This window comes from Oryzias latipes, chromosome 10 (genome assembly GCF_053564925.1).
Source record: "Oryzias latipes strain Hd-rR chromosome 10, Olatipes_Hd-rR_3.1".
In the NCBI taxonomy this organism is placed as follows: domain Eukaryota; kingdom Metazoa; phylum Chordata; class Actinopteri; order Beloniformes; family Adrianichthyidae; genus Oryzias; species Oryzias latipes.
This window is the reverse complement of record NC_136246.1, coordinates 15,988,166-16,015,313: the sequence shown is the minus strand read 5'-3', so window position 1 is coordinate 16,015,313 and position 27,148 is coordinate 15,988,166. Positions and strand designations below refer to the sequence as shown.

Genomic DNA, 27,148 nt, shown 5'->3' with positions numbered 1-27,148 from the left:
GGATACTTTGAGGATCTTCTCAATCCTGCATACTGGACTTCCTCTTGGAGGAAGCAGAGGAGGAAGACTTTGGGCTGGGCTGTTCAACCTTTAATATTGCACAAATTGCAAATTCAGAATAAATATTCAAATGTAATCTGCACAAATTAAGGGGAAGAAAGCTGGGCTTCATATTAGCTTTCTATGATAGTTATCACCATTTTGTTCGTGATCTAATGACAAGCATTGACTGACCAAATGGATATTGATCCTTTAATGCATGTCAAATGGTGAGGAAGGCACATTTACTCTAACAAAATCCAGTCAGTGTGATAAAGGGGGACGGGCGGGTTTAACCGAAGCGAAAAAGCTGAAAAAGCTGTGCTCATCCTGACATTAAGCTTTTTCCAAAGGCATCTGTTCTCAGAAAGCACAATGGACGTAGTTCTGTCACTTTCAAACAGTATTTGTATTTAACGATGGTTTAAAAGCTGTAATTTTATCCTGGTATTGTTAAGCAGTAATTGCACCCACGCCAGCTCACCCACTGATTTAGAAAAATAAAAAAGGTCTTCTTTATTCCCAAGTAGCTTGTTTCCATTAGGAACTGAAGCAGGTCACAGAAAATGTTAATACATAGCTTGTTTTTGCAAGGTACGTCACAACAGATCTTGTGTTTTTGCTAAATCTGTGGCTAGTTTTAGAAAAATGGTTTGGGTTAAATAAATAAATACATTTCTACACTCAAAAAAAGGAAATTACCAGCCAATTAAGTTAACGAAAAAGTAACTTGTCATTTCAACCAGAAAATTTTATGTTTGTAAATCTTACGTGAATGAATCATGTCGATTGTACATAAAAATAATCCATTTAAAAGTTACTAATTTCAATCATGTTGATCCAACATGATACCATTAAATTGGATGTATTAGTAATCGCAAGGAATTGTGGGATACCATTTTCTTTGTCTATCTGGGCAGATTGGGGTCTAAGTGTGAGTTTTTGTCCATGGGTTTTATTGTCTAGCTGTTTTACTCTGTTTTAACTAGTGATTTAAACTGTTAAGTTTATTTTTTTTTGCACCATGAGTTAAAGTTTGGTAGAGGATGAAGACCAACCCCCTTGTGTGGCAAACTGTTAATGTTCCAATACTTAACACAGAGTTCGCGGTAATTGAGCTCCTGTCTTGTGATGTGGGACTTTGCTGGGTAATTCATGTCTTTGATGTGAAAATTAAAAGACCCATTGGTTGTAACTTTGGAACGACATATCAATTACAGATGAATAAATAAAATTATAGAAATAAATAGAAATACAAGTTAAATAAACTTAATTTACTTATGTGTGACCAATTGAAGTGATTCAATTAAATTGGATCAACTTTTTTCTTTTTAGAGTGAGCAACAATATCAATTTAAAGTTGGGTGCAACTGCTCTATTTAAATTGAATCAACTTAAATTTATTAGTTTGAACCTAAATACAATAAGTTGACCCAACCTAAATTCATTAAGTTGAGCCAACCTAAATAAATTAAGTAGGACCAACATGATTCATTTTTGTTCAAGTAACGCAATCTAATCATGTGGAAATCCTTTCCATAATTTTTTTATGTTCATTCAAAGTGAACGTTTTTTGAGTGTATTCTTGACATAATCAACTACGTGTTTTTGACTGTCAACAAAATTAAAATTTCTAAACTGGTGGAACAGATTTTACAGTAAGTAAGGCTGTATTGTGAGTCTGGCACTACATGATATAATATCACAAGCTCTGACCTCATCTGTGTTTGAGAAGTGGTCGTTTTATCTGGCTCTACATGGGAAACACACCCTGTGTTTGTGCATGCACATTTCTGCTTTTGTAGAATCTATCAGGCTGTGTATACATATGCTTCTTGTGAATACATAGCTATAGTTGTGCAGTCTAATACACTTCCTGTCCAGATCGATAGAGTCAGCTGTGACTTTCAGTTGTCCAAAATTATTAGATGCAAAAACTGTGTGTGTTTGGTTACATAGTACGGTAGTTGGGTGAAAATAACAGAAAAACAATGTCAAATAAATACATGCATTTTCTTTTCTGGCGTATACTTACTGTACATAGTGCTTTACTACCTACTTAGAAGGCCCAAAACACTTTACAGTCACAGTCCCATTCCCCCATGCACACACACTGACACACCGCCGGCAACCTATAACCACCAGAAACAATGTGGAGTACAGTGCTTGCCCGAGGACACTTCAAAACATGGGTGAGCAAGGCGGGAACTAAACTTGCGATATTCCAACCTTAGTCGACCGCTTTACCTCTGCACCATGGCCGCCCCACTAAATATAATCAGCCATAGATTTATAAAAATTCCAGTTTATTTATTTTGTATTTTTTTTAAATTAAGAATTTCAGACGAGAATTTCATGAACCATGTCACTAAGAACCGCTTTTATTAGTCAATATGAACTAATGAGCAATGTCAATTTAATGTAAAAATAGACATAATATGCAGCAAATCAAGCAAAAGAAATCATGAAGAATAACACATTTTTTTACAAGATTGGTTTGTTTGTAATTCAGTTGGTCACAGGTTTCCAGAGAATTTATTATTTCAAGCATATTTAAGATGTTGTGTGGTTTGGTCTACTGCAATATGTCTGTTCATAAAGTCTGCTTCATGCCATTTCCATCCATCTATCCATCCGGACATGCATCCATTTATCCACAGAAACCTCCTCCAGTTCTGCCGCTTGAAAAGTTACTCCCTGGGTCTTTTAGGAGGACTCCTTCCTGTAGGACACACCCTAGAATACCTCCCCAGGGAGGTCCAGTAGATATTTGGAAGAGATGACGACCTCAGCAGACCTCTCTCCATTTGGAGGAGCAGCAGCTCTACACGGAGCTCCTCTTACATGACCGAGCTCCTCACTGTATCTTTAAAGCTACTGAAATGCCGGGCATGTCTCAATGGCCATTTTGTAGAAAGCGCCTGAAAACGATCAAATGAACCCCGCTGTAGTTTTGTCAGATTTTTAAATGAGGAATCCCGAAACGCACATTTATATAGACTTTTTTTTTTTTGGAAGTGGCCCCTCGAATGAGTATTGTAGAGGGCAGTATGAACATAGCTGAAGGGGAAGACCAGGCACTATACAGAGGAATCTTATTTGACTCCGTTATGGTGGTCAAGACAAGTCTTTCAGATGCCTGCTGGACGCCTCCTCCGGGAGCAATGCCAGACTTGTCCCAGCAGGAAAAGGCCCCAGAAGAAAGAGCTAGGATGTGTTGAAGGGAGTATGTCTTGGAGTGGACTAGGATCCCTCTGGGAATCTCTTATTAGACTTCTGCCTCCTTAAGCTACATTCACGTTACCCCTTGACAACACACTTTCAAGCAGCATTTTCCAATGGAAACTCTATGAAAACTCAAAAAATACCTGTTTTTTTCAGCTTCACATTCAAAACTCTGGCGTTCACTTGTAGCTACTAAAGTTTCTACAACCGTTTTTGGGCTCTAAAACGCGTGGCCATTGAACGCACTCAAAGGTTAAACCGGGTCATATTTTAACCAATAAGGGACTCAGATTTGGTAGTGACTTATAAAGAAGCTGGACATGCACTAATAAACTTTAGAAAAAGAGGAAGAAGCCCCTCACTGCTCATCTAGTGTAAATACCAGGGGTTAATTGAGCATTCAAGAACCTGCATTTAACTCATCTTATATTTAAGCCATCCATCTTCTACTCCAAGTAGAAGAAGCTGGCTGGCTGCCTGGTTGGCTGGACGGATAGATGGATGGTTGAATGTCTTGACATTTCTAATTTAATGGGTTGTCACAAGATAATAACACGTAGAAAAAAAATTAAAGATTGGGCCACTGGTCATTAAAGTCTTGTTGTTCAGAAGAAGTTTTCACCACCCTGCTGTAAGCACCTTCAGTTATATAACCTCCATTGTCATAATAAGTTGCCATTATATTTTTTCCCATTTTTCCAGAGAAGGATTAGCCAGTTTAACATTTGTTTTTTTTCACATACCATTCATCACAAGCAAAATGAACAACATATTAATATTTAGAAATTATAAAAATACAGTTTGAATTAATATGTAAACCAACCTGTGTGTTAGACTATAAAACAAAGCATTAATGTGTCTAGATGGAAGGTAGCCGGTGTTAGAGGATGCAGACAGGGTTAGATGGAGGAAGCTTATTCGCTGTGGCGACCCCTGAAGGGAAGGAAAAGAAGAAGAATTTGGATGGGATTTTAAAAAAACAAATTGTCCACCCAAAGCTCTTGTGGTCTAGAGAAATATTTCATGAGGATGTTTTTCATATTCTGACACAGCTTTGATGTTAGTCACACTGCAGGATGGTTTACTGCTCTATAAGAGCAGCTCCACATAAATAGATGCAGTATTACAAAATATTTATTTGTGAGTTTGTGGTTTTGCACAATTTGCACACTTTTATTCAACCTTAAATAAGGGATTGAAAAACTCAATGCATGTTTTGTGTCACAAAAGCTGAGGAGTCCCTGTAAAGCTTCTAATGTTGAGCAAGTCATACTGACAGGCTCCAAATGCTCTGCCCTGGAGTATTTTATAGCTTCATTTTGTGTGTTTATATGTTTACATAAAAAGTTTGCAGGTTACGGAAAAAAATATAAAACAATGGACAATACAGGCTTGTGCTGTTTGCAGCCCTTCAGGCTAATTGCAGTTCTGAAATGCAGTATAACTGTTTTACAGAGAAGGCCTGTGAGACAAAGAAAACTGTATTTTGGCTTGCTTGTGGGGATAAAGTTGCAAGGTTGGCAAGTCTCCCCTGCTAATCCTGTGGCCTCCAGCATGTTGCAAAGATAGTCTGTCCCAAATACATGCAGTAGGTCAGTTTAACATACATTTCTGCTCAGATATTTTGCGGTCTCTGACAATAAATCTGGAGGGAAAATTTGATGTTTCTTTCTTTTTTTTTAAATTATTGCATAAGCAAAAGGTAAATTTTTACCTTTTTAAAAAAGTATTGGAAAATAAAATATTTTGTGAAATTGCTCTTGTAGTATAATTGGTCTCCAGTTGGGAGTTATTTTTACTAAGTGGGCATTGTCTGTGTCATGGCAAGATTGTAATTCATTTTTAATAACGACCATGTGTTTTTTTTTTTAATCCACAATTTGAATAAAATAAATAAATGGGTTAAAAATAAAAGGACATATTTTTAGTATCTATAGTTCTTTGGAAATCTATAAAGACTGCACTGTTGAAAGTGAACAGAAATGACAGCGACGCCGTGAGGCCACGCGGGAGGAGAGCGCGGGTGGAGCAAAAGAGACGTTGTGCGCACAGCTCGGGGTTTTCACAGTGGAGCAGTGGAGTAACCGATCCCAGATGCTGCCGTGAGGGATCGAGAGCTATTCCCGTATCCCTGTGGGTTGCCCACGTGACTCCTCGGGGATTGTTTGGTGTGGGGACCACGTCAGGCGGCAGGGAGAGCGCGCAACGTTGCGCGCAACTGAGTTGGAAAGCAGCACCCAGAAGAGGAAGACGCGCTCTCGCTCCTCCGGCGGCTCGTCATCCAGATGTGTTTTGGGGCGTTGACTCTCGTCTCTCACCCACTCTGATGCTCAGTCGCACCTTTGTCCAAACTTTCCGTCCAGGATCTGTGATCTTCTCCAACTGTTCTTCCACGAGGGTCCATCCAGAGCTGTCACGGGGGGCGGAGGTAAGCTGCGCGTCTTTGTTGTGTTTATTTTTGGTGGAGTAGCCTCAGGACAACGTGCGCTGAAGGATAAGCGCTGACTGAAGCATCCGTCAATGCGCGAAGGGCGCGTTCTGTTCTAATGACCCACATCCATGGAGGAGGGGGGGGGGGGGCAGAATGAAAAACAAGCAGAGCATGACTGACCATCTCATTCTGTTTTAAATGAGGTGTGCCACTTTTACACCACAAGCATTTTTTTTTTGGAGAGTCAGGAAACTGTTTCTACAAGATTTTGTGGGCATTATTTTGAGTTTCTTTTATGCACATTTCATGCACACCACACGTATCCTCTGTGGTATTGCATAGCATTTCAGGAACCAAGGCAGCCACCATAACTGACACCTGATCCGGGAGCCTGATGTCAGTGAGACGCTTTGTTTGAAGAACACTCAAAAAAGCTGGGAATAGCTCCTGGAGTGTGACATGAATACATTTCACAATAGATTACAACTCAGTTAAAAACTGAAATTAATTACCATAATTTTTAGAGTCACATTTTTTGTTATTGACACAATTTTTGTTATGGTTTGGCAAAGGGTGCTACTTATATCAACCTTTTCCTCTTTATTAGGCATTTTTTGGCTGCTGTGACTTAAACTGTGAAAAATGTAGTAAAGTACGTTTTTTGTTTTGTTTTCTCATTCCTAGTGACATTAGGGAGAAAGTGGCACAGCGGCAGAGTGTAAAATGTCAATGGGCAGCAACTGATCAATAATGAATGAGTCAAAACAATGCAGGGCAGGGAAAGAGGGGTCAACTGTCACGAAGTGCTGCTTGTCCCTTTTTTCACCAAGGCTACCCATTGATTCAATAGAAACCAATACATTAGTGACACAATAAAACCAAGTGCTGTGTCTGTTGCTGGGGAATTCAGCGGCACATTTGATGAAGTGGTGTTTCACAGTCTTTTAAAGTGATTTATGGTCCCCTGCACTCTTTTCTTGCTCTGTGGTTAATGCACGATCAAAGTGGCTAATGAGGCAGGTCTCAGTGGATGGGGGCTCGACACCCAAATGCAGTCGAGCTAGTCGTGAGAGTATAGCTGACACCCTCATTCATCATGGTTCTACAGGCCTGCTCTTTCCAATTTATCTGCTTTTTTTTCCTTCCCCCTTTACGCTCTTAGATGGTAATTATTATGATGTTTTAATGATGACAACAGTAGTCACTTTTTTGTGACAGGGACAGGGGTGTCTGTCAGTTGACACGCAACTAGAATTTTGCAGCTGCAGAGGATTCCATGAATAGAACTGAGAGGTACATGTTAGACTGTGTGTCTTAGCTGGCATTGCTCACACAGAACCAAAAAAGAAAAAAAGAAAAAATTTAATTCTTAAGGAAAAAACAAGTCTTCAAAAAGTACTGTTTTTTTTCTGACTATAAGACGCTCCAGGGTACATGCCACAGCAGCCAAAAAGTGCCTAGAAAAAAAGAAACGATCATATATAAGTCACACTTTTGAGAGAATTTAATTAAACAAAATACAGAAAAGGGATCTTAATCTTGAAAGGCAAATCCTATTTGCAGCAAAATTTCACTGTACTTGTACAATGACAATAAAGCTATAACTTTGATGACTTCTTTTCAATTTTTATAATGGAATGGATAACAGTAATAGTCAAAATATCTGTACACTTCACTACCATAATACATTGATTCCTATTTAGCTTCATGAAACATAGGAGTAGTTTAGAATAGCCCAACATATGAACAATTATTCAGATAACCATATCATAAAGAACATGCTAACAAGTCATTTAAACTCTTTATATTACTTCAAATGACTAAATCCGTTCAATTCTTCATCCTCTGTTTCACTTTGGAACAATTCTGCTTAGCCCGGCGTAAGACTGAATGACTCTTCTTCCTCTCTGATGTTGTCAGTAGCAAATACTGATACACACACCTACAGTGCCTTCTAGCTGTTGTGCATTTTTTCTTTTTTTTAAAAACACATATAAGTCACAACTGAGTATACTTTGCACCCCCGCCCAAATACATGCAAAAAAAATGCGATTTATACTCCAAAAATAGGGTATATGTATTATTTATTTTTTAAGATTAAAAAGAAAGAAAAAATTAACTTGTATAGTTGCTAAACTAACTCTTATCACCTTAAATGCCCAATATGATCTTCAGTGGCTATCATTTTGCTATTAATTTTTAATGTTTCAAGCTTTAAATAATGTAAAATGTTCTGGGTAATAATAAAAGCTGTGTTTAGCTGAAAGAGAGCTCAGTCTGTTGTTGATACACAAGAGTGTCATCAGCATAGAAATAGAAATGTTATTTGACTTTTAGTCCTTTTTTTTAATTATAATTTGTGTTTTTAAAACTCACACATAAGAACCTGGATCAATTTTTTCATCAAGTAACTGAAAGTTTCAAATATGCTTCAAAGAAATTCTAAAAAAGTTTTTAGTAAGTTTGAGTCATGGCATCTCAACGTAAAATCTTCTTCCTTTCACCACTCATGCTAGTGGCTTGACTGGTCTGACTACTTTCTTTTCCTTTCCTTTCCTTTTTTTTTAACCTCTTTTCTATAACCTTTTGAAACCCTCTAAGTGGTTTTGTCAATAGCTGCTGACAATTTTCTGATTCTAAAGGCGTTTAACATACATACAGTCTAATCTAAAGGAAAGTATCAATGTACTTGACTTCATGTGCCGTGGCGCGGTTCTCATCAATCTTCATTATCTTGTCTCTCGATTCACCCATGCAATTAAATTTCCATGTTTTGAAAATATAAAATCTGTGTTCTGGTCTGAATCACTACATTGTCCGAATTGTGTGGTATGCAAAATGTATTATTATAACTTAATATAAAAGTTTTGTAAAGAATAACTATACCCTTTAACACATTTTCAGTGATAGTCTTTTTTTATTTTATTTTTTACAAATATTAAATCTTTACATTAAATTGCAAGCTACTTTTTACTAATCGTGATTTTTGTTTTAGAAGCACGGAAAATAAAAATGTTGATTTAAACATAATTTCTGACTGAAATTATAAAGAAGGTCAGCATAGGTTCCACATAGAAGCTTTATTAAAAATGTCCAGTTTCCAGATCTGTCTGAAGCAAACAAAAAATGTATTTTTTCCTAGTGAATACTTTCTACACTTTTTTTATTGTTTTGATCCATCTTATAATCTGTTTAACACTTTTGCAATTAACGGTGTATTATAACAGAATGGTGTTGTACGTTAAATCCTTGGCTTCGTCAGTCTGGCTACTTTTAATTTCCTTTTTTATTTTCACGTCTTTTTTACAACCTTTTCAAAAACTATAGTTATTTTGTCAAGAGCTTAAGAAAATTTTCTGATTCTAAAGGTGTTTAATATTCACACAGTCTACATGGCACAATGAGTAATTGTTGGAGGACCTGGAAAGAAGAAGGTATTTATCTCTGTTTTCACAGTCCTATGATCCCAATAAAACTGTGAAAGCTTTATAGTAAATATTTTTTGTTGTTTTTGCTTTGATTTAACTCATTAGGATTTGGAACAGCAAGCTGGAACAGAGAGCTTTTGATCTGTTTCAAGTGCAGCTTCTTTCATCACATTGCTCCTCCAAATCCATCTCATATACAGCCTATTGTGCCAACAGGAGCCCAGATTAAACATTATCCTGTTAACTTCACAATAAATTATGTTTTGTGCCATCTCTTTTCTTTCAAAGAGAAGGATGTCAGTTACATTTCCTGCAGGGCAGTTTCATGCCTTTCTCAACACAAAACCAAAAGGATAATGAAGCCAGTTTCATTTTTTGAAGCGAGTGAATGCAAAGCCGGGTCTCCTCCTTCTGTGCTGTGTTTTTTGTTAATTTTTTTTTTACACAAATTCACGCATGAACTCTGCTTGCTTCTGTAGACCCCTGTGTGAGTGTGGGTGTGTAGTGCTTTTCTTATCAAAAAGACTGACAGTGTGGCAGGTCAGCCTCTGGAAGGGAAAAGATGCAACAGCGGCTGAGCTGAGCTGAACTGGAATCCATGTCTTTTCCAGCAGAGAGGCTGAAGAAAAAAACCTTCTGCTCAACAAACAGCTCATTCAGAGTACACACGTCAATAATAAAGGGCTTTTACTTCAACCTTCGGGTGATCATCTCACAGCTGCAAAAACAAAACAAAAAAGGGGGGGGGGGTAACATACTTCAACCCCCCCCCCTAGAAATAGGTCAAGGATTCCTAAAATCTGAAAATTGTCTTTAAAGACCCACTTTGATGAAGATTGTGTTTTTAACATGTGCTTATGTCCTTTTGTTTGTTATGGAGGATATATATTAAGAAAGTTGAGATTAAAATTGCATTTCCTAGTATTTCTCTATTCAAATCCCAGTGAATCAGGAGAAAATGAAATAAAACAGTTTGAAAAAGATTGCAGTTGCGATGTAGATTCTACAATGGACAGGCACAAGCTCCCTGCACTGCTCCATTCACATGCATCCACCTGCAGATAAATAGATCCATGTATATCTTCATTTTCCTGGCATCTGTCTCAAAACTGTTTGGCTGGCGAGCTCCAGTGTTGCTCACCATTATTGTTGCACCGGTAATTTTAGTTTGGGATTGTAAGAAGCTGCTGGCTAGAGGGAGAGAGTGTAAGCAGATGGGAAGACGGGAAGAGGTGAAGGGCCTACTCCATACCAACGGTCCCGCTCACAATTCGCATCTGAATTGCGAGCAGGGGGAAAAAAAGGATTAACAGGTAATCAATATAAATAAAATTTACCCTAAATCACAAAAAGGGGTTTATACAAAAACACACCTAGTGTGTCAGAAGATCCTGAACCCCCTGTTGTAACAGTCAAATATGTCCAACACAAGAGGATTTCAGCTTCTATCTGTGTGCTCAACTTTTGGACAGGACAAGTTAAAAAAAAATAAAAAAAGATGATTCCTCATAACCCACTTTGTTTTTCTTTGACCAGGATGCTTTGAACATGACAGAAGAAATAAAGATACAACGTTTAAATAGTCACAGAAGTTAATAAGTATACAAAAATGTCATTCCCCTTTCTTTGAGTTATAGCTGTGACAACGTCTCCAACTATCACATCTAACTGAGTCTTCAGAAGCGTCTCCCACTGCTGTTTTGACAGGAGCGTGTGACCGCAGAAATGAGGGGGCGGCCTCTCCCCTGCCACATTATGCCATCAAAATAGAAGAAATGATGAGATGTACCAGTCCTGATATCTGGAGCTTTCTCTGCTGGATTGTCCTCTGGGCTGAAAGCTTGACAAAGCAGACTGTTTATTTGCTATAGCAGTCATTGATGTGGGCAGTTTGAACCGCAGGAGGCAAATCTTTAAAGCCTGAACTCTGAGGATGCATGAAAACGATCAGCCGCAGAGCAGTGGTGCAAGATCAAGCTATCTCACAGGATGGTTTTCAAATTAATCCTCCTTTAGGGAGACTGCTGTGTCCTCCACGTCCTTCATGCACATTAGCTCTCAGACATACAGGCAGGCACACGCTGCCTTTATTGGAGCATCCTGATCAGCCACATGTGAATGCACGGTTGGCTAACCGGAATCCCTAAAAAGCTTAGTTGGATGCATTTAATGCAACAGCAACTAGAGAACTGGACCGAGCGAGTTTGACGTCACCCATGGAAAATGACTTAATTGTGGCTTCGAACAAAGGCAGTCAATTTAGTCACCATCTTTTTGTGATATGGATGTTGCCATGTTAGATCGTATGGTCTGAGTCAACATTTCTATAGCAATCACTCTGGAGCCATTGACAGTAAAATGAGAACTGGACTGAACAACCCCTTCCCCTTTGCATTCCAGGTAGGAAGTCCCAAAAAGCTGAAATCCCATAGACTACTATTGAGCAATAAACAGCCATCAATCAGTCATTATGTTCATCAGAATAACCATTCTTGCTCTACTACCCTTTTTTAACATGTTCTTGACAATCCTGATTTTTTTTTTGTTTTCCTAGCAATTTTACTGTAGTGCAAGTTATTGTATATGTAAACTGACCAATCGGATGCCTTGATAAAAGTATGTGACCAAAGCGTTTGATTGACAGATTCTCCCGAGCCCACTTTCAGTGGAAGGGGTGTGGCCTTTTAATATGCTCACTCCTGATTGGAGAGAGTGGTACCCTTAGAAATGTAGACAAATCAATCTAGGCTTACTGAGGAAATCTGGTTCCGAAAAAGTGAATGACACATCACGGAAAATATGACTTAATTTGGTTGGAACGGGATGCCAGCATTTTCTGGAGGAGACGTCACACAAAAAAAAAATCAATGTCTGATCCAGACATTGATTGAAAACACTAAAACCCAAATAAACGTGCAAACAAAACAATTTTACTCTTGAAACCTAAAAATATTTGCAATGACAACAATTTTCCCGTAAGAGACTTTCTCTCTCTCTTCTGCCCTAGAAACAGAGCAAGGCACCATGTTACAAATGTGCCACAAAAGTCAGCCTATCACAGACATGGCACGACAAGGCTGATTTCTTAAGTATTTAAGGGTGTATTCAGACTGGACACAATTAGTTCTCTTAAGGTTAACCAGGGTTTATTTCCCCCGATAATCTGGAACACACTTTCAGTTTGAATGCATTCAAGCGCTTCCGGGAACTGCTGGGACTCATCTTTTGAGGTGGTCTCGATTTGTTTCCAATCGAACTGAGCTATGATTTCCTGAGTTTCCTTAGCCTGAATAGGCTCCGTGCTGAACTAAAATGGCCACTCTAGCCGGACATTATTAGATGTAAATATAGTATGAATGTAGCAACCATGATAAGACACAGTGACTCATTGAAATGTGGGTGGATGAATGCAGGCTCAATAAAACAACTTTTAACACATTTATACACATTGTTTCTCACTGTTTTCCCAATCATCTATTTGTCAAAACACTTACCAGCGCACCTTCTTAGCCGTGGTCTCCTCAATAACCGCCTTGCAGCATGCATCCGCTGTACCCAAGCAAGTAAAATGTGTTGTACCTGAAATTGATACAGACGTTCAAAATAGGTCAGAAAAATATAAAGTTTGAGTAAGTTTCTTGACAAGGATAGCAAAGCGAAGGACTTCCATAATTTCTGAATCTAGTTGCTTTGCCCCACCCTCATAACTCCTGGCCAATCACTGAAGAGATCTTTAGTTACGTGGTATTCTTTACAGTCTTTGGTTCAGAACATAAAAGTTCACTTGAAGGCGGTCTGAATACAGACCAAACTCAAGGTTCAGGACTCGACCCAGACCAAATCAAGCGGACTTGGGCCGGTCCAACTGACTTTACCAGTCTTAACACACCCTTATATATAGAATCCTATAATGTTTATGGCTGTTTTTGCACTTGATTTCCTTTTTTCCCTATTTCATACCACTCAATGGCCAGCTACCCTCTTAAGAATATGTATTTGCTGTTGATTTGTCCTGTTCTATATAGCAGCAGCAGATAATGTTTTTAATGATGTTATAATATAGCTGGGGGTTGATGACAAAGTTGCTTGATGAATAGATAAACTGAAAAAGACAGCAGCCTTTTCTTGGCTGTCACAGAATGTTACTTGAAAACACTTTTGGGCGTGAACGGGTTTAGGGGTCTGCTTTGTAATTTAATTTCCTGTGATATGTTATCTTTATTCATAGCTTCTGTCGTGTTGACCCCTCCTGCCATACTAAAAATGTAAAGATTTCCATTTTTAAAGCATATATTACCATTTCTCCTCCATCCTGTTTATTTGTTTTTTTGGCCTTCTTTAGTTTTTCAGTCCTTTCCCAATAAATGCTGATCTCTCACTGAGTTTGATTTGAAGCTCACACACATCCTTCCATCTTTCTATTTATCTCCCTGACAGACTCCTTTTCACTCCTATATTCACAGTTCCTTGGCCTTGTCCACCAACAGAACTGTAAATAAAGTTTATAAAAAGATAATTTTTGTTTTCACTAAACATAGTCTTCTGCACTGAAAGGGTGGCTTAATGGCCTACTTTATAGTGAACCACTTCTTTTTTTCAAGGATTATGCTCCACATCGCTCTATTTATTTCTGTTTATTTTGTCTTCTTGATAGCATGTAATTAAATTTAAGTAAATATTTAGAAGGACTGCAATTTCACAGCCGTGTTCATCGCTTTGTAATTTCGGCTGCTTGTTTGGAGATATAATCATGTTTAGCATGTGTAATTGGGTCATCTGCATCATTGAGCAGTGAGATGTTTCTTATCAGCTCCAAACACAGACAGCCACTGGAGTATTGGGTTTCAATTGGATATCAATAAACATAGACTATATCCGAATTCCCACCCTACTCCCTAACTACTAAAAAACTACATAGTGCGGGACTGTGTGGTGCACTGGATTTTAAAAGCAATTTAGACACCATTCCCACAATTTTTTTTTCTTAAACGGCGAACATGACATCATCGATTTCACAAAGTGAAAATCTTATTGAAATGAGCGATTTGCGACAACCATTTTGGATCCACTTTGCTCTGAAGATGAAAACATCTATATTTTATCAAGAAACACATTTAAATACATTTTCTTTGCAAAAGTTGTTCAAATGCAATGCATTGTGGTCTATATTTGCTAATCTTGTGAACAACGATGCATCCTGGTTTTTCTCAGAGACTTCTGGGAAATTTCTAGTGCACTAAATTTTGGAATTGTAGATTCAGACAGCAGTACAATGGCAAACACACTATATAGTGCACTATATAATACACTATATAATGTGGGGACTATAGTGAAGGAATTTGGACATAGCCATAGTCTCTGTAAAATGCGAAGCTATAGTGTAAATGGGTACAGTCAATGTCTCCATTCTGGTATGAGCTATTTGTAAGTGTTTATCTATCTATCTATCTATCTATCTATCTATCTATCTATCTATCTATCTATCTATCTATCTATCTATCTATCTATCTATCTATCTATCTATCTATCTATCTATCTATCTATCTCTCTATATTAAATAGCGCCTAAGGTACTTCCATCATCCTCATCTGCCATCGTAAGATGTATACTAATAATAAAATAAATATTTGTTCACTATAGTGCAATAAAAGCCATTTATATGTGGGATTTGAATCATTAGAATCATTTCTGTGATTTTATTTCCTGTTCAATAACAGCATGGGCTGTGAGGTGAGGCAGCACCAAGGTCTGCCTCTCAGCAGATTGCGCATTAACATGTGTTTTTGGTTGAGCGTATGCTTTTAGTTTACTCAACGTATGTTTATAATTTAATAGTTTAAATAAAATGTTTAATCTATTGTAGATAATTTTTATTATACGTTTAGGTGAGGAGAGCTCAGTTTTGATCTGATCTAACCACAGCACCTTCTCCCAATCCCTCTCTTAATCATGAAGGTGTTCATTGGTAAACTTCAGGCCCACCTGTACATGTGCCTTCTTAAACACGGGGGCTTTACCAGCACAGCAGTTACCAGTTCAGTCTTTGTGGCGTAATGCATTACCAATGGTTTTCTTGGTGACTGTGGTTCCAGCTGCTTTGAGATCATCATCCAACTCCTGCCGTGTTGTTGTTGGCTTGATTATCACTGTTGTCATTATCATGGAAACCCCATCAGGTGAGATCGGGTTTAAAACCTCAGACCTTTAGGTGGATTGATGGTCACGTTGTAACAATTCCACAGTTGTCCCCTTAACCAACAGCTTCTTGCTGATGGTTTTGTAGTCCATTTCGGTCTTGTGCAGGTCTACAGTCTTCTCCCTTAAATCCAATGAAATCTGTTTAGCCTTTCCCATGTTGGAGAGTTTGGAGTCTGGTTGACTGATTCTGTGGACAGGTGTCTTTTCTACACGTGATTCATTAAAACAGGTGTCTTCAGTATAAGTTGACAGGTTGAGGAGAGTCTAACTGTTCTATGTAAACCAGAACTTTTAATAGTAGCTTGAGGATCAAATATTTATTTCCCGCAAGGAAATGGAAATAATTAGTATATACCGTAAATTCCGGACTACAAAGCGCACCCGATTACAAGCCGCACCCACCCATATTCACGTGTTTGACTGCTTTTATACATACACAAGCCGCGTCAGAGTACAAGCCGCGCATGTGATAGCCGATATTGTCATCCTGACAGATCATATTGTCATCCTGACAGATCACGCCCAGCATCCCAGAGTAAGTGCAATTCATTAGCACATTGTGGGTGGTGCCAGTTTTGCCTCTGGGTCACGTATTTGAGTGTATCGACATCTGACAAACAGCATGGATCTATATTCTGTTCACAAGTCCCTCAGTTATGGTGTTTTTATTTCATTTTTTTTTTTTACTTATTGACAATCTAGGTATCTAACATAAAATTACAAACAGTAACCATATAATCAACATTACATCCCTCAGTTATAATGAGGAAATTTACATCCGCGATTCCACATTTCCCATGAGTCTTAGGGGCTAAAGGCGGGGCCAACGCCCGGCTCGCCATTCTGTTGTACGTGTTTAAGAATTAGCAAGTAACAGCAGTGCATGGAGGGGTGAACGGGAAAAGCTCTCCTTCCGCTTGTGTCGCAGCAGCGTTGGGAGTAACAGGACTGGTTAGAAAACACAACGGTAAAATAAAGCAGCGGCGACTGAAAAGCGCGCGCCTCAGCGCGATACGCGCGCCTCAGTGCGGCGCGTGCGTCAGAATTCAGAAGCCTCTGCACTCCGCGGACGCCTCTGCGCTCCGATCCCGCCCCGCGCGCTCCTTGTCTCCCCTTCCTATCTACTCCGACACCTCTGGCCAGCGCGGCTTCAAGGAGGAGCACTTCGTCCCCGTTGCGCCGGTGGATGGAGCAAATCGTTTCTGTGCAGAGCAATCGGACTTAATACTGTACGTTTTGTGTATGAGGGGCGGGTGCGTTGTTACGTGTGGGAGCCATCAGACTGCCATCGGCCCCGCAGCTCAATCAGCAGGAGAAGATGTCTCCAGCTCACACGGAGGCTGTGAGTTTTTCAAAGCAAAATTCCGCTTTTACGGTTTCCTTAGAAACCGTAAATGGAGTGTACATTCACTCCATGCGCTGTTCTCTCCGTCACGCAGCAAACCGGCTTTTCCAAACCCGTTGGTGACGGTGGACTTTTTTACGCTGCTTTTAACGATTGCTTTTAACTTGAAAGCTTCATCATAATGTAGCGGCGATCACGTGCACGTTGGGTCTAATGGCCCCAAAGGATTCTGGGATGCGGCCGGGCATGCGTGTTTCGTTTTGTTGAACCATGACTGAAGTGTCTAAGACCTGAATTCAAGTCCATGCTGTTTGGCTGCTAAGAGGTGTGTTGAATAAAAATGCCTCGTGCTTGGTGTTAGATAGAGAATTCAAACTATTCACTGAGTTCGAAAATACGTACATGGCGGCCGCCAATTAAATCCATAAATTAGCCGCGTCACTGAAAAAGCCGCAGGGCTGTAAGCGCAGGAAAAAAGTAACGGCTTGTAGTCCGGAAATTACGGTACTTTCTTAAATGTCGATTTCTTGATTTTTTTTTTATGATTTTCTCACTGTTCAAATGAACCTACCATTAGAATGAACGACTGTCAGTTTCTTTTTAAGTGGGCAAACCTACAAAATCACCAAAGGATCAAACACTTATTTCCTCCACTGTACTGTAGGAGACTTTCTAACAGAAATGAGACAACAGCTGCTCTGTGACATTCTTTGCTATCCAAAAACACATCATACATTTTTTCTGTGCAGAAAAAAAAGACAGCATGTGCTTCCTTTTGAACAAAGAATCTTACGCAGACACCTTTGTACTTGAACAGGCGTTACAGTGAATTCAGCGTATTGTAAATTTGTGTAATGCTTTTCAACTTCAGTCTTCTCATCACAATCCCTGTTTAGTGAAACAGCCAAAGGGAATTCCCTCAAGCACAATTTCAGGGGGTAGAACTCTGGAGGGGCTTTTTTTAAGACTGCTTATATATTATATATATATAAGCTGCTGCTTTTGTTTTTCTTTTTTCTGGTCAGCATTTTCTCCTTGAGGACCTGAAAAGGAAAATAATGGCAGTTTGCAAACAAAGCTTATGCTTTAACAAACCTTATAAACGTGGTTATAACAGCACATCAATACTAAAATAATCCAGAACATTTTAGTTTAAATTGAAATCAACAGCAGCTTGGATGTATCAATATGGCCGTTTCTTATGAAATTCATGTATTCTGTGAATATTTATAAAAATGCAAACAGCCATTGTGTAGAAAAAGTCCACCTGCTCATCTCCCTTTTACAGTTTTTCTCAGTCGCTTTAGTACAATTCTTAGATCAGAATTGAAGTTTGCAAATACGTGTGTGCATTTCTCAAAACAATTTGTACAAACAGCAAAACACTATGGATTTCTTGCAAAAGCCTGTAACTTGCTCAAAAACTTTAGTTCATCTCTCAAAACTAAGTCTTTATGTCATTGAACATGTCAGTGCAATCAGAATGTCAAGTCCTTGTGTCATTGTCTACGAACAAGACAGTCAAATTACTTAGTCATGTTGTCAATCTAACTGTGTACTTTAGAGGGAGGTTCTGATGTAAACTATGACTAAAGTTTGGATGACAATTATTGTAAAATGGAAGTTACACCTTTTTTGTTTCATTGTAAGAGACTGGACAAGATTCACATTTACACTTATATTGTTCATATTGTAATTTGTTGACAGACCATGTCCTACCAACATAGAAAAAACCCACTGCAAACAGTAACACAAAAGATGTGTTGAAGATGGGACAATATTCTGTCCAACAGTCCAGGCAGTGCAGTAGGAATTGGTGTGGTCTTCCTACACCTCTTGTCATTCCTGTATGTTAGGCCACAAATTCTCATCCACATCACAGCGAAAATCCTCTCTTGCAATGCAGTGAAATATGTTTGTCACATTGTGACAACTTGGTCAACCATTTTGCAGTTAATGACTTATACGATGAACTAATGACTAGGTGTTTTGAGGAGTAAGACTATTGCACAGTGAACTATATGATACATTTTGATCAACATGACATAAACAATTGATAATGTAGCAAAGAGCAGAGAATTATACATAATCATTTGCATGGATGTACCAAACCAATTGCAACTTGTTCAAAAAAGTGAGAAACTGCTTAAATGATGTGCAGAAGTGACAACATGATGTGAAGATTGAACAAATAGTTTTGGGAATTTCATTCTGATCTGAGAATTGTACTAAAGCGACTGAGAAAAACTGTAATGGTGTCTGAACTGAAGCAGCAGTTTCTGATTTTATTGACTTACTGCTTTCATGGGCGAAGGCAGAAAATCCTCGAAGAGCTCTCTGCACTCTTTTATGCTCTGAAGTTTCCACAGTTACTAAGAATCACTCAGGTTTAACTATGAATATTACAAAGAATCAAGTATTTGTCCTATATATAATAGATCAAGATAAAAGAGAAGTGAAAAAAGGAGTGTTTGAATGGCTTTTCTCTGTTTACACCCTACAACTATTTATACCCAGAGATTCACAAAAGCATTTTATCAACACATATTTGCCAGCTTGTTACATCTAAATTAGAAGTCTTTTAGTGTAAGCTTTCTTTGTAATAACATGCATTTATTCGACTCGATCATTTTTTTTACCTGCCAAATGATTGCCTGGTTGGGACCTACTATGATGAAAATTGTGTTTTTGGTGTTGTTTTTATCATGCTCTATTTTCTGATGGAGGACATTTATTAGAAGCTTAAAATTGCATTTTTGAGTATTTTTTTAATCAATGTGAAGTACAAGCAGACAAAAAATGTCATTTGAAAAAGCTTGTTGCTGTGACGTGCTTCAACCAGCAGGTCGCGAGTTCCCTGTGCCGCTCTATTCCAATTCAAACAGATTCCCTTTTATTTTTTCCTTATCTGAGCTGGCATCTGGCTCAAAGCAGTACAGCTGGATAGCTGCAATATTGCTCGCCATTTTAGTTGCACTGATAATATTGCGTTTGGGGTTGTGAGGGGCTGTAAGCTTGCAAGAGAAAGATGAAAACAAATGGATGATGGGAAGTGAGGGAGGGGCTAACTCCATACCAACAGTCTCACCCACATCATAGAGGGGAATTTTTGATGAACTCCTGCTGTTCTGCAGAAACTATGTCCTAGAAAACGACACACGTTTTTTGATATTGGCTAAAAGCGGCATAATTGTAACTAAAACAACACATGGAACGCTCTTACAGTAAATCAAAACCACACAGTAGCAGCAGGTTTGAAAGTGATACTGTTAGTTTAGTATCAACCCATCAGTTTCCCAGCACAAGACTTGAGTACTTTAACCCTTGTGCTATCCTAGGCACTTTAGTGTTGGGAGTTGGGTCATCTAGACCCACTAGACAGTGCTCTGAACCTTTTTTCTTCAATGATTTGTGATATTCACTGGTGCCCATGGATTACATGAAATCTTTCCACCTTTATCCATCTTTGTCATGGTAGGGAGAACATGTCACTGTAGGGGTGGGGTCATCTAAGATAGCGCAAGGGTTACAAAGAACTGGGCTGACAGGTTTCATTTTGAAAAGCTTGTTGGTGCATGAGGTCTGGACCATTTCTCCAATAATGTTCAGTTTTTACAGTTTTTCTCTGAAAACAGCAGTTTGATCCTCTACTCCTTCATTTTTGTCAATTCTTTGGCAAAACTGATCGACCTCAGTGACATGGGCTTATGTCAAGTGGTCTCTCCAAAGTGCATTGTGGGAAAACACAAGGTTTTCTAACTTTCCAGTCTGAAGCAGCAATTACTAAACCATGTTAGAAGTTAGGCAGTTTTTGTGAGTACAGTGTGTAAAATCCAATGTACTGCACTTTGTTGGTCTTACCCAACATTCCCTGGTCCCTCTTCTCTTTTCCACAATCCTTTGCTGTTCTTTATTGATGAGAAAATCTCCCCAACTAGAGCATACTGATAAATGATCTCAAAACACCATCTTGATAGAGATGATCAGCTTTGGGCATAATTGATTAAAAAAGCCCTTAAAAAACGTGATTAGATTCTGGCTCCTCTGGTTGCATGCTTGTTATCCTGCTCTCCACTTATGCTTAAACTGCTGCAGTAAACAAATCAGTTAAAGCGTGAAGAAAATATGTAGAAGTGGAGCCAGGAGCAACGAAAGTGAAGATGTAAACAAACAGGAATTGCTGTTATTTTCCCAAGGTTAGAATCAAATCATCTGATACATTTTATCAGAGTTACACCTATGCTGGGTTTGCTGCTGAAACATTTTAGATCAAATGTAGCTGTTACTTGTTCTATTCTAAATTAGGAACACATATAGGAGGATAGGAAAATGATGAACCACAGTAAAGTAAAGATGTGTGCATCACTGCAAGAACATTTATTCGAGTTGTTGCTGGGAAAAGATAACACAGTGCATTTATTCATCCTCAGTATTGCTTAAATCTCTGTAGATTATTTTAAAATGTATTGAAATGTGCAGTATTTGGACATAAAAGCATCTTAATAATAAAATATATTATTATTATTAAACTATTATTAAAAACTATTATTTACTTGTGAAATAATGGATTTTACAAGTTAATTTGACCAACAACAGATGAATTCAGTGAAATTTCCTTAGTGATGATAATCTAAAATGGATTATCTGTTGATGTTTTATTTTTTTTCTGTACATGGGGTTGCACAAATATTCTTTCAGTCTCTAAACCTTCAATACGATATTTGGATAATGATTTCTAGCATTTTCTCATTAGCGTCATCCAAAGTCCTTTTTTTTTTTTTTTTTGCTGCAGACAGCAGCAGTGACAGCTCAAATAATTTTTTGGTGTTCCGAGGTACACTTCTGCTTGGAAAAAGTCCCCCTTTGCTGATTTACTGCGTCCTCCTGCCTGAACATTCCCTTTTCTCTGAAGTTGGTTCACAGTTTAGGTGCAAATAATTAATGACATTTTGAAAAATCCCTTTCAAGATGGTTGAGGAAACTGCACAAGTGAAAAAAAGGAAGCGCAGAAAATGCCTTGAAGCTTTCAGAGAGAGAAAAAAAGGAAAAGCTATGATGGAGTCAATTTTAATGTTTTTGCTGAAAGTAAATCTACTGCTGCTGTTGCTTTTTTTTTTTTTTTTTTACATTTTTTCTGTGAGCATGTCTTTGACCCAGTTTAGCTCCAACTAGGGAGGTAATACAGTTCATACAAAATCGTTTCCCTTTTTCCAGCGTTTTATACATTTTCCCTTATTTTCATAGTAGAGCGAGTAATTAAAACATATTGCTTTAATAACCCTGTAAAGCCCAATATATCAAATAATTGACTTAAAATTTGTTTTTTTGGGAATTAGGATGTTTTTTAAACGCTTTGATGAAATTCACACAAAAATAAAAATAGCAATATCATTTTAAGAGATATAGTATCAATTCAGATACATTAGGTAATTGGGTTACTTTAAGATGCAAAAATCATTCAAAAAAGAAAAACTCTTATTTATCCACTGTCTCAAATTGGATTCACACATTTTTCACATGATGTAACTGCATTATGAAGAAATGATTATCAACTAATTTTGGGTTCTTTAAATAGAGCAAGTAGTCGTTTAAAAAATGGAAAAACAAAAGATGAGTTATTCTCACCATAAAGTCTTGAAAATTAGCTAAACGTTTCCCCCCAAATGTGTTCTAGAGATTTCATGGAAGCAGCTGTATTGAAATGAGCAGGAAAATCCCTTCTACTGCCCCCAGTGGAAAAAAATGCACTACAGGGCAAAACACACACCAATTAAAGGAAATTATTAATCATGCTAATGAGATAGAGGTCGCAGGAATGGGTGTATCAAATATGATGATTATAGGGTTAAAACCTACGAAATGCAGTGTTCTTAAATGTACAGTCTGTGTATGCAGTCTGTGTGATTTAAAGGATGTTCATGTGTGTGCGGAACAATGGCCACCCCTTGTAAAACCAAATAGTTGGTATATATTGTTTTGATCCTTTAATTTGACAGTGACTTCAACACTGCTGATTGTATCTTTGACAGTCAGTGAGAGTCTGTGCTTTAAAGAAATGATTCTGTTGTCTAATCAAATGAGAAACAAATAGTCAGATAAGGTACTATTGTTCATGAAACTATTCAGAAATGTCCAAAACGGAATAAAATAGTTGTCTAAATTGATGGAGCAGAAATCAAAGATTGAATTAAATGTAGGTCAAATCTGAATTCTTCCCCTGCCCCTCTAGCTTCTCCCTATCCCTCCAATTGTAGGGGCATTTGGAGGGTTAGGGGTGTCCGATATAGTTTGAAGAGGAAACCCTCGCGGCGGAAGGCATTTATTTACGTGGGTGGGCTCTGAAGCACAGACATTTACATTTGGTGCGCACCAGTGTGTAAATGTGTGAGTGAATGTGTGAGTGACTGGGTGAATGGGTCTGTGACTGTAAAGCGCTTTGTCCTTGTAGGAAGAAAGGCGCTATATAAGTATATGCCATTTACCATTTATTTACATTTATTGAGTAATGAATTTTTGCTTTAGTCACAACACAACTCCCAGCAACCCCCAGAGCACACTTCATGGATGCCGCACACCTGACCCTCCTTCATTCAGCAACCACAGCATACTTAAGCTCTGCACTGAGCGAAACTCAGTGTGAACTATTGTTTTTGCCACACACTGGCCTTACTGAATGTCATATCTGGATCTGATCTTTTGTTTCCTGACCCTGGTTTGCCTCTGACTCTGTTTGCCTGCCACCTGCCCTGACTCTCGCCTGGATCCTGACTACCTCTGTTACTTCTCTGTTGCTCCCATGCTCGTAATTGATCCCTGCCTGCCTGATTTAGCTTTGTGGATTTTTAGCTGAGCTAATAAACCTGCTGCAATTGGATCCAGCTATCTGCCTGTTCTTGTGACACGTTATGAATTTTCTGAGCGTTGGCAGCTATGTGGGTGATCGGCGACTAATGATGATGTCATTAGAAGACACTATTTTACTTTGGAGGGCTTGACAGGAGAAGAATTTGGATTTGGCCTTGGAGTCCTGTTGTGCATTAGCCAGTAGTTTTAAATAACAGTTAACAAAAACTCTTTGGATGACGTTATCCACCTAGAGCAGGGAAACCACCGTCACCGGATACCAAGTTTCATGACATTCCACCCTTCAGCGAGTGCTCACAAACAGATGATCTGTACAAGTAAGAGGGGAAGCAGCATCAACTAAACCTTTATCCAGGACAAGACTAATGTTTGCAGTCCAAGCAAATGTGTGTGGTCTAAAGCTTATTTAAATCTCAGGAGTATATGAGCCGAGTGATTGAGCTTGGGACTGGAGGAGCAAATGAGAACAATGCTTGAACAAAAAAACATGCTGCTTCCTATTGTACAATGATTTTCCATTTTATAGAACATTCCAGTCTGCTGTCTTTGTTCTCTGATAATGTTAATCTTCCTTTGCACAATTAGTTAAAAGTGCAATGCATTTCAGCAAGCCAAGATGAAAATTTTGATTGATTATTAAGATTTGCATGACTTTGTGTATGAGGACACACTGAACTGCAACATCTCTGCTGGTGTTTGTTAATTTGTCTACAGTTTCCCACTATATATATATATATATATATATATAGCATTTTAAATCAACCACAACATCATACAGTTATGGATGATAGTTAAAATTGTAAAGAAGTAAGTGCTGCAAAAGGCTTAGGAGTCTTCAAAAGCTGAGTTTTAATCTCTCCAGTGAAATGAAATGCTGCACCAGTCAGCCGAGGAGGCTGATCCCAAACAGCTTAAACACAGAAAACAAAGAAATCTCACCCTAAAAGACTGTTTTCCTCATGCAATGATGTTGTGTACTGCTTCCCTACTGTCCACTAAAAGTATAATGTACCATAAGAAAAAGAACAATTAAGGCTTCCCTCTTGAGCTGGCTTTGGACGTTGCAAATGTTTCATGTAAAAAATTTGATTTTTTCAAGGTTTTGGTTACGTTTTTGTTTGATATTATTTAAAGGCATGAGGAATGCACCCTTTATGTGTGGTGTGGCTTTTATTTTGAAATGCAACACAAAACTAGTCAATTTGTGTGTAAATTATATAATGAGATATTACAGTCATTATGTAAACTGAAACTTTATCATAAAAACATTCAAATGTAGCCTTTCCTTTTTCCTATGTATTATTCGATTATATTTATTGAATATGAGCAGTTGGGCATAACTGCTTCACATGGATAAAATGATATTAATCATTTAAAATTTTAGCACCTTTTGTACTTTTGACATAATTTATTGTATAGATGAACAAAAAAACTGTGGTTATCATTTAAATTCCAGAATGAAAACCTCTAATCATATATTAAATATGATTATCACTGGTTCATACTGTCTGACTTCATGAGCCCCGATTATGTCCGTTATTTATTTTAATACCTTGGTAACCAGAAAATGAGCAGTTCTTCTTTTTGCAGCCCTTTCCCACTTTTCATTTGATAAATCCCATCTTCTTATTCATAATTTGATTATATTTTAAAAACATCCTGTTGGTGTGAACATGAATAACAAAAACATCAGTTGGAATATACATTAAAAGAACATTTAAGCTGATTGTATGTAGTTGCATAATCCCTGCAGGTCTCTCTTTGGTGTTTGTTGTTCTAGAGAACACTAGATGGCACTACAGATATGCAGGCTGAGAGAAATCTTATCTCTGCTCAAACACTTGCTCATTTACAGAAAATATTTATGTGATAGTATATTTTTATTGTGTCTTGCACTCTGGATGATAAGAAAACAGATTCACATGTTTCAGCAATGAGCATCAGGATTATTCAACTTGTGTGTCTGGGAGTTTTAAAGCTGGCATCTTTGTTGTTTGTGAATGTTTTTGTTTTTTTAAATCTCAGGTGCAATACATATTATTGCTTCTGCCTTTAAAATGTATCAATTATTGCAAGACAAGGCCTAAAGAATTAATCAATTATGAATAAATGTTTTAAGGAAACATCCAAAATGACATCAGATGCATTCAAAAGGGAGTTTGCTATTGTGCGACTGGCCGACATTTTAACTTCAGGGACACTAATCAGTGATCTTATTTATGTGCCCTCAGTCTTTTGAGCAGTGTTCAGCTGATGCCTGATGCAATCTTATTTGGTCAACCCTTCTTTGATGTTTTCACCCCCTCTGTTCCTTTGTCCCATGTGAGTCCTTGCAGTAATAATCAATAGCTGCCCTGCTTTGAGCAGCTGTAAGTAGCTATGGCAATTACAAGCCCAGCAAATGCTTCTAGTCGTGATCCATAAAAGAAATATTTCTGGTGGGTACTGGCTCTTGAGGTATATATAGGAAGAACGTTTTTTTAAGGAGAAAATAATTTAATGGAGATATTTAAAATTGACAAGTCTTTGTTTGGAAAACATTAGGGGGTAAGAATGAAGCAATTGATCATATTTATTTATTATGTTGATTTAAGTTGGTAATAGAATCTACCTATATCATTATAAAATGAATTAAATGTACCGATATTGGAAAATGCCATTTAGATTGAGACATGGAACTTTACTGTAACATAAAAACATGATGGCAGGAAAAAAAATCAAGTCATCATTCCAGTCTAATGTGTGGAAACACTTTGAATTCAGCTAAGACATCTGACCATACAGTGTGGTAGAATGTTCTAATAATCTCTTTAGATTATTTCTATGAGGAAAAACAACAGTGGGCTGAACTTTTGGAAACTAAAATGTGAATGGACTTGACATTCATTCTTGTTTACTTGTTTGTTTGTACACATATTTAATTTACACTTGATTATCTTGCAATAAATACAAGGAATATGGAAAATTTCAGCTGCACTGTTCAGTACCAGGTCTTTATCTCTGAGTCACACTGGTTAAAGTTTTGGCTAAAAATGTCCTGGATGGATTTTAGGTCAGTGAATCGGATCATTCAAAATGAACCAATACCAATTATGAATCGTATCAGCAAACCCAGATGATGGTGTGAATCAAAACGTTGTGAAAATGAATTGTCACACCGGCAAAAAATATGCCTCTTTTAAAATCATTCAATCCTTGTTTGAGTCCGATCCTATAACGGAATTGAACAATGTAAAAACATTTCCGAAAGAATGATTCAAGATTTAGCCTCAAGAGATCTAGAAGATCGCATTGGATGACACATGTTACTAGGTTTATTAGTTTAGAGACCCACTCCAATAAAATAGTGTTTTTAACATGTTCTTGTGGTATTTTTCTCATGATTAAAGAAAGAAAAATAAGCTTAAAGTTGCATTTCTGACTATTTCTTTATTCAAATTGTTGTGAATCAGGAGCAAAGAAAAACTACCTTTGGAAAAAACCTGTAGTTCTGATGTGGAAGCTACAATGGGCGGGCCACAAGCTCCCTGCTCCGCTCTATTTTGATGCATCCACTGGTAGACAAATACTGATATTTCTTACCATTTTAGTTGCACCGCTAATGTTAGGCTGGGGTTG

General features: G+C 37.9%; 1 protein-coding gene across 2 annotated transcripts in view; it reads left to right on the top strand.

Moving 5' to 3' along the window:
• Positions 1–5,262: 5,262 nt before the first annotated feature.
• mid2 (midline 2) overlaps positions 5,263–27,148 on the top strand; it is a 181,003-nt gene continuing 159,117 nt past the window's right edge. Inside the window, exon 1 of one of the 2 annotated variants that reach the window (XM_078954094.1) lies at positions 5,263–5,692. The gene's annotated coding sequence lies outside the window, so the exon portion shown is untranslated. The remainder of the gene's footprint in view (positions 5,693–27,148) is intronic. The other variant, XM_023959096.2, reaches the window with a different exon arrangement.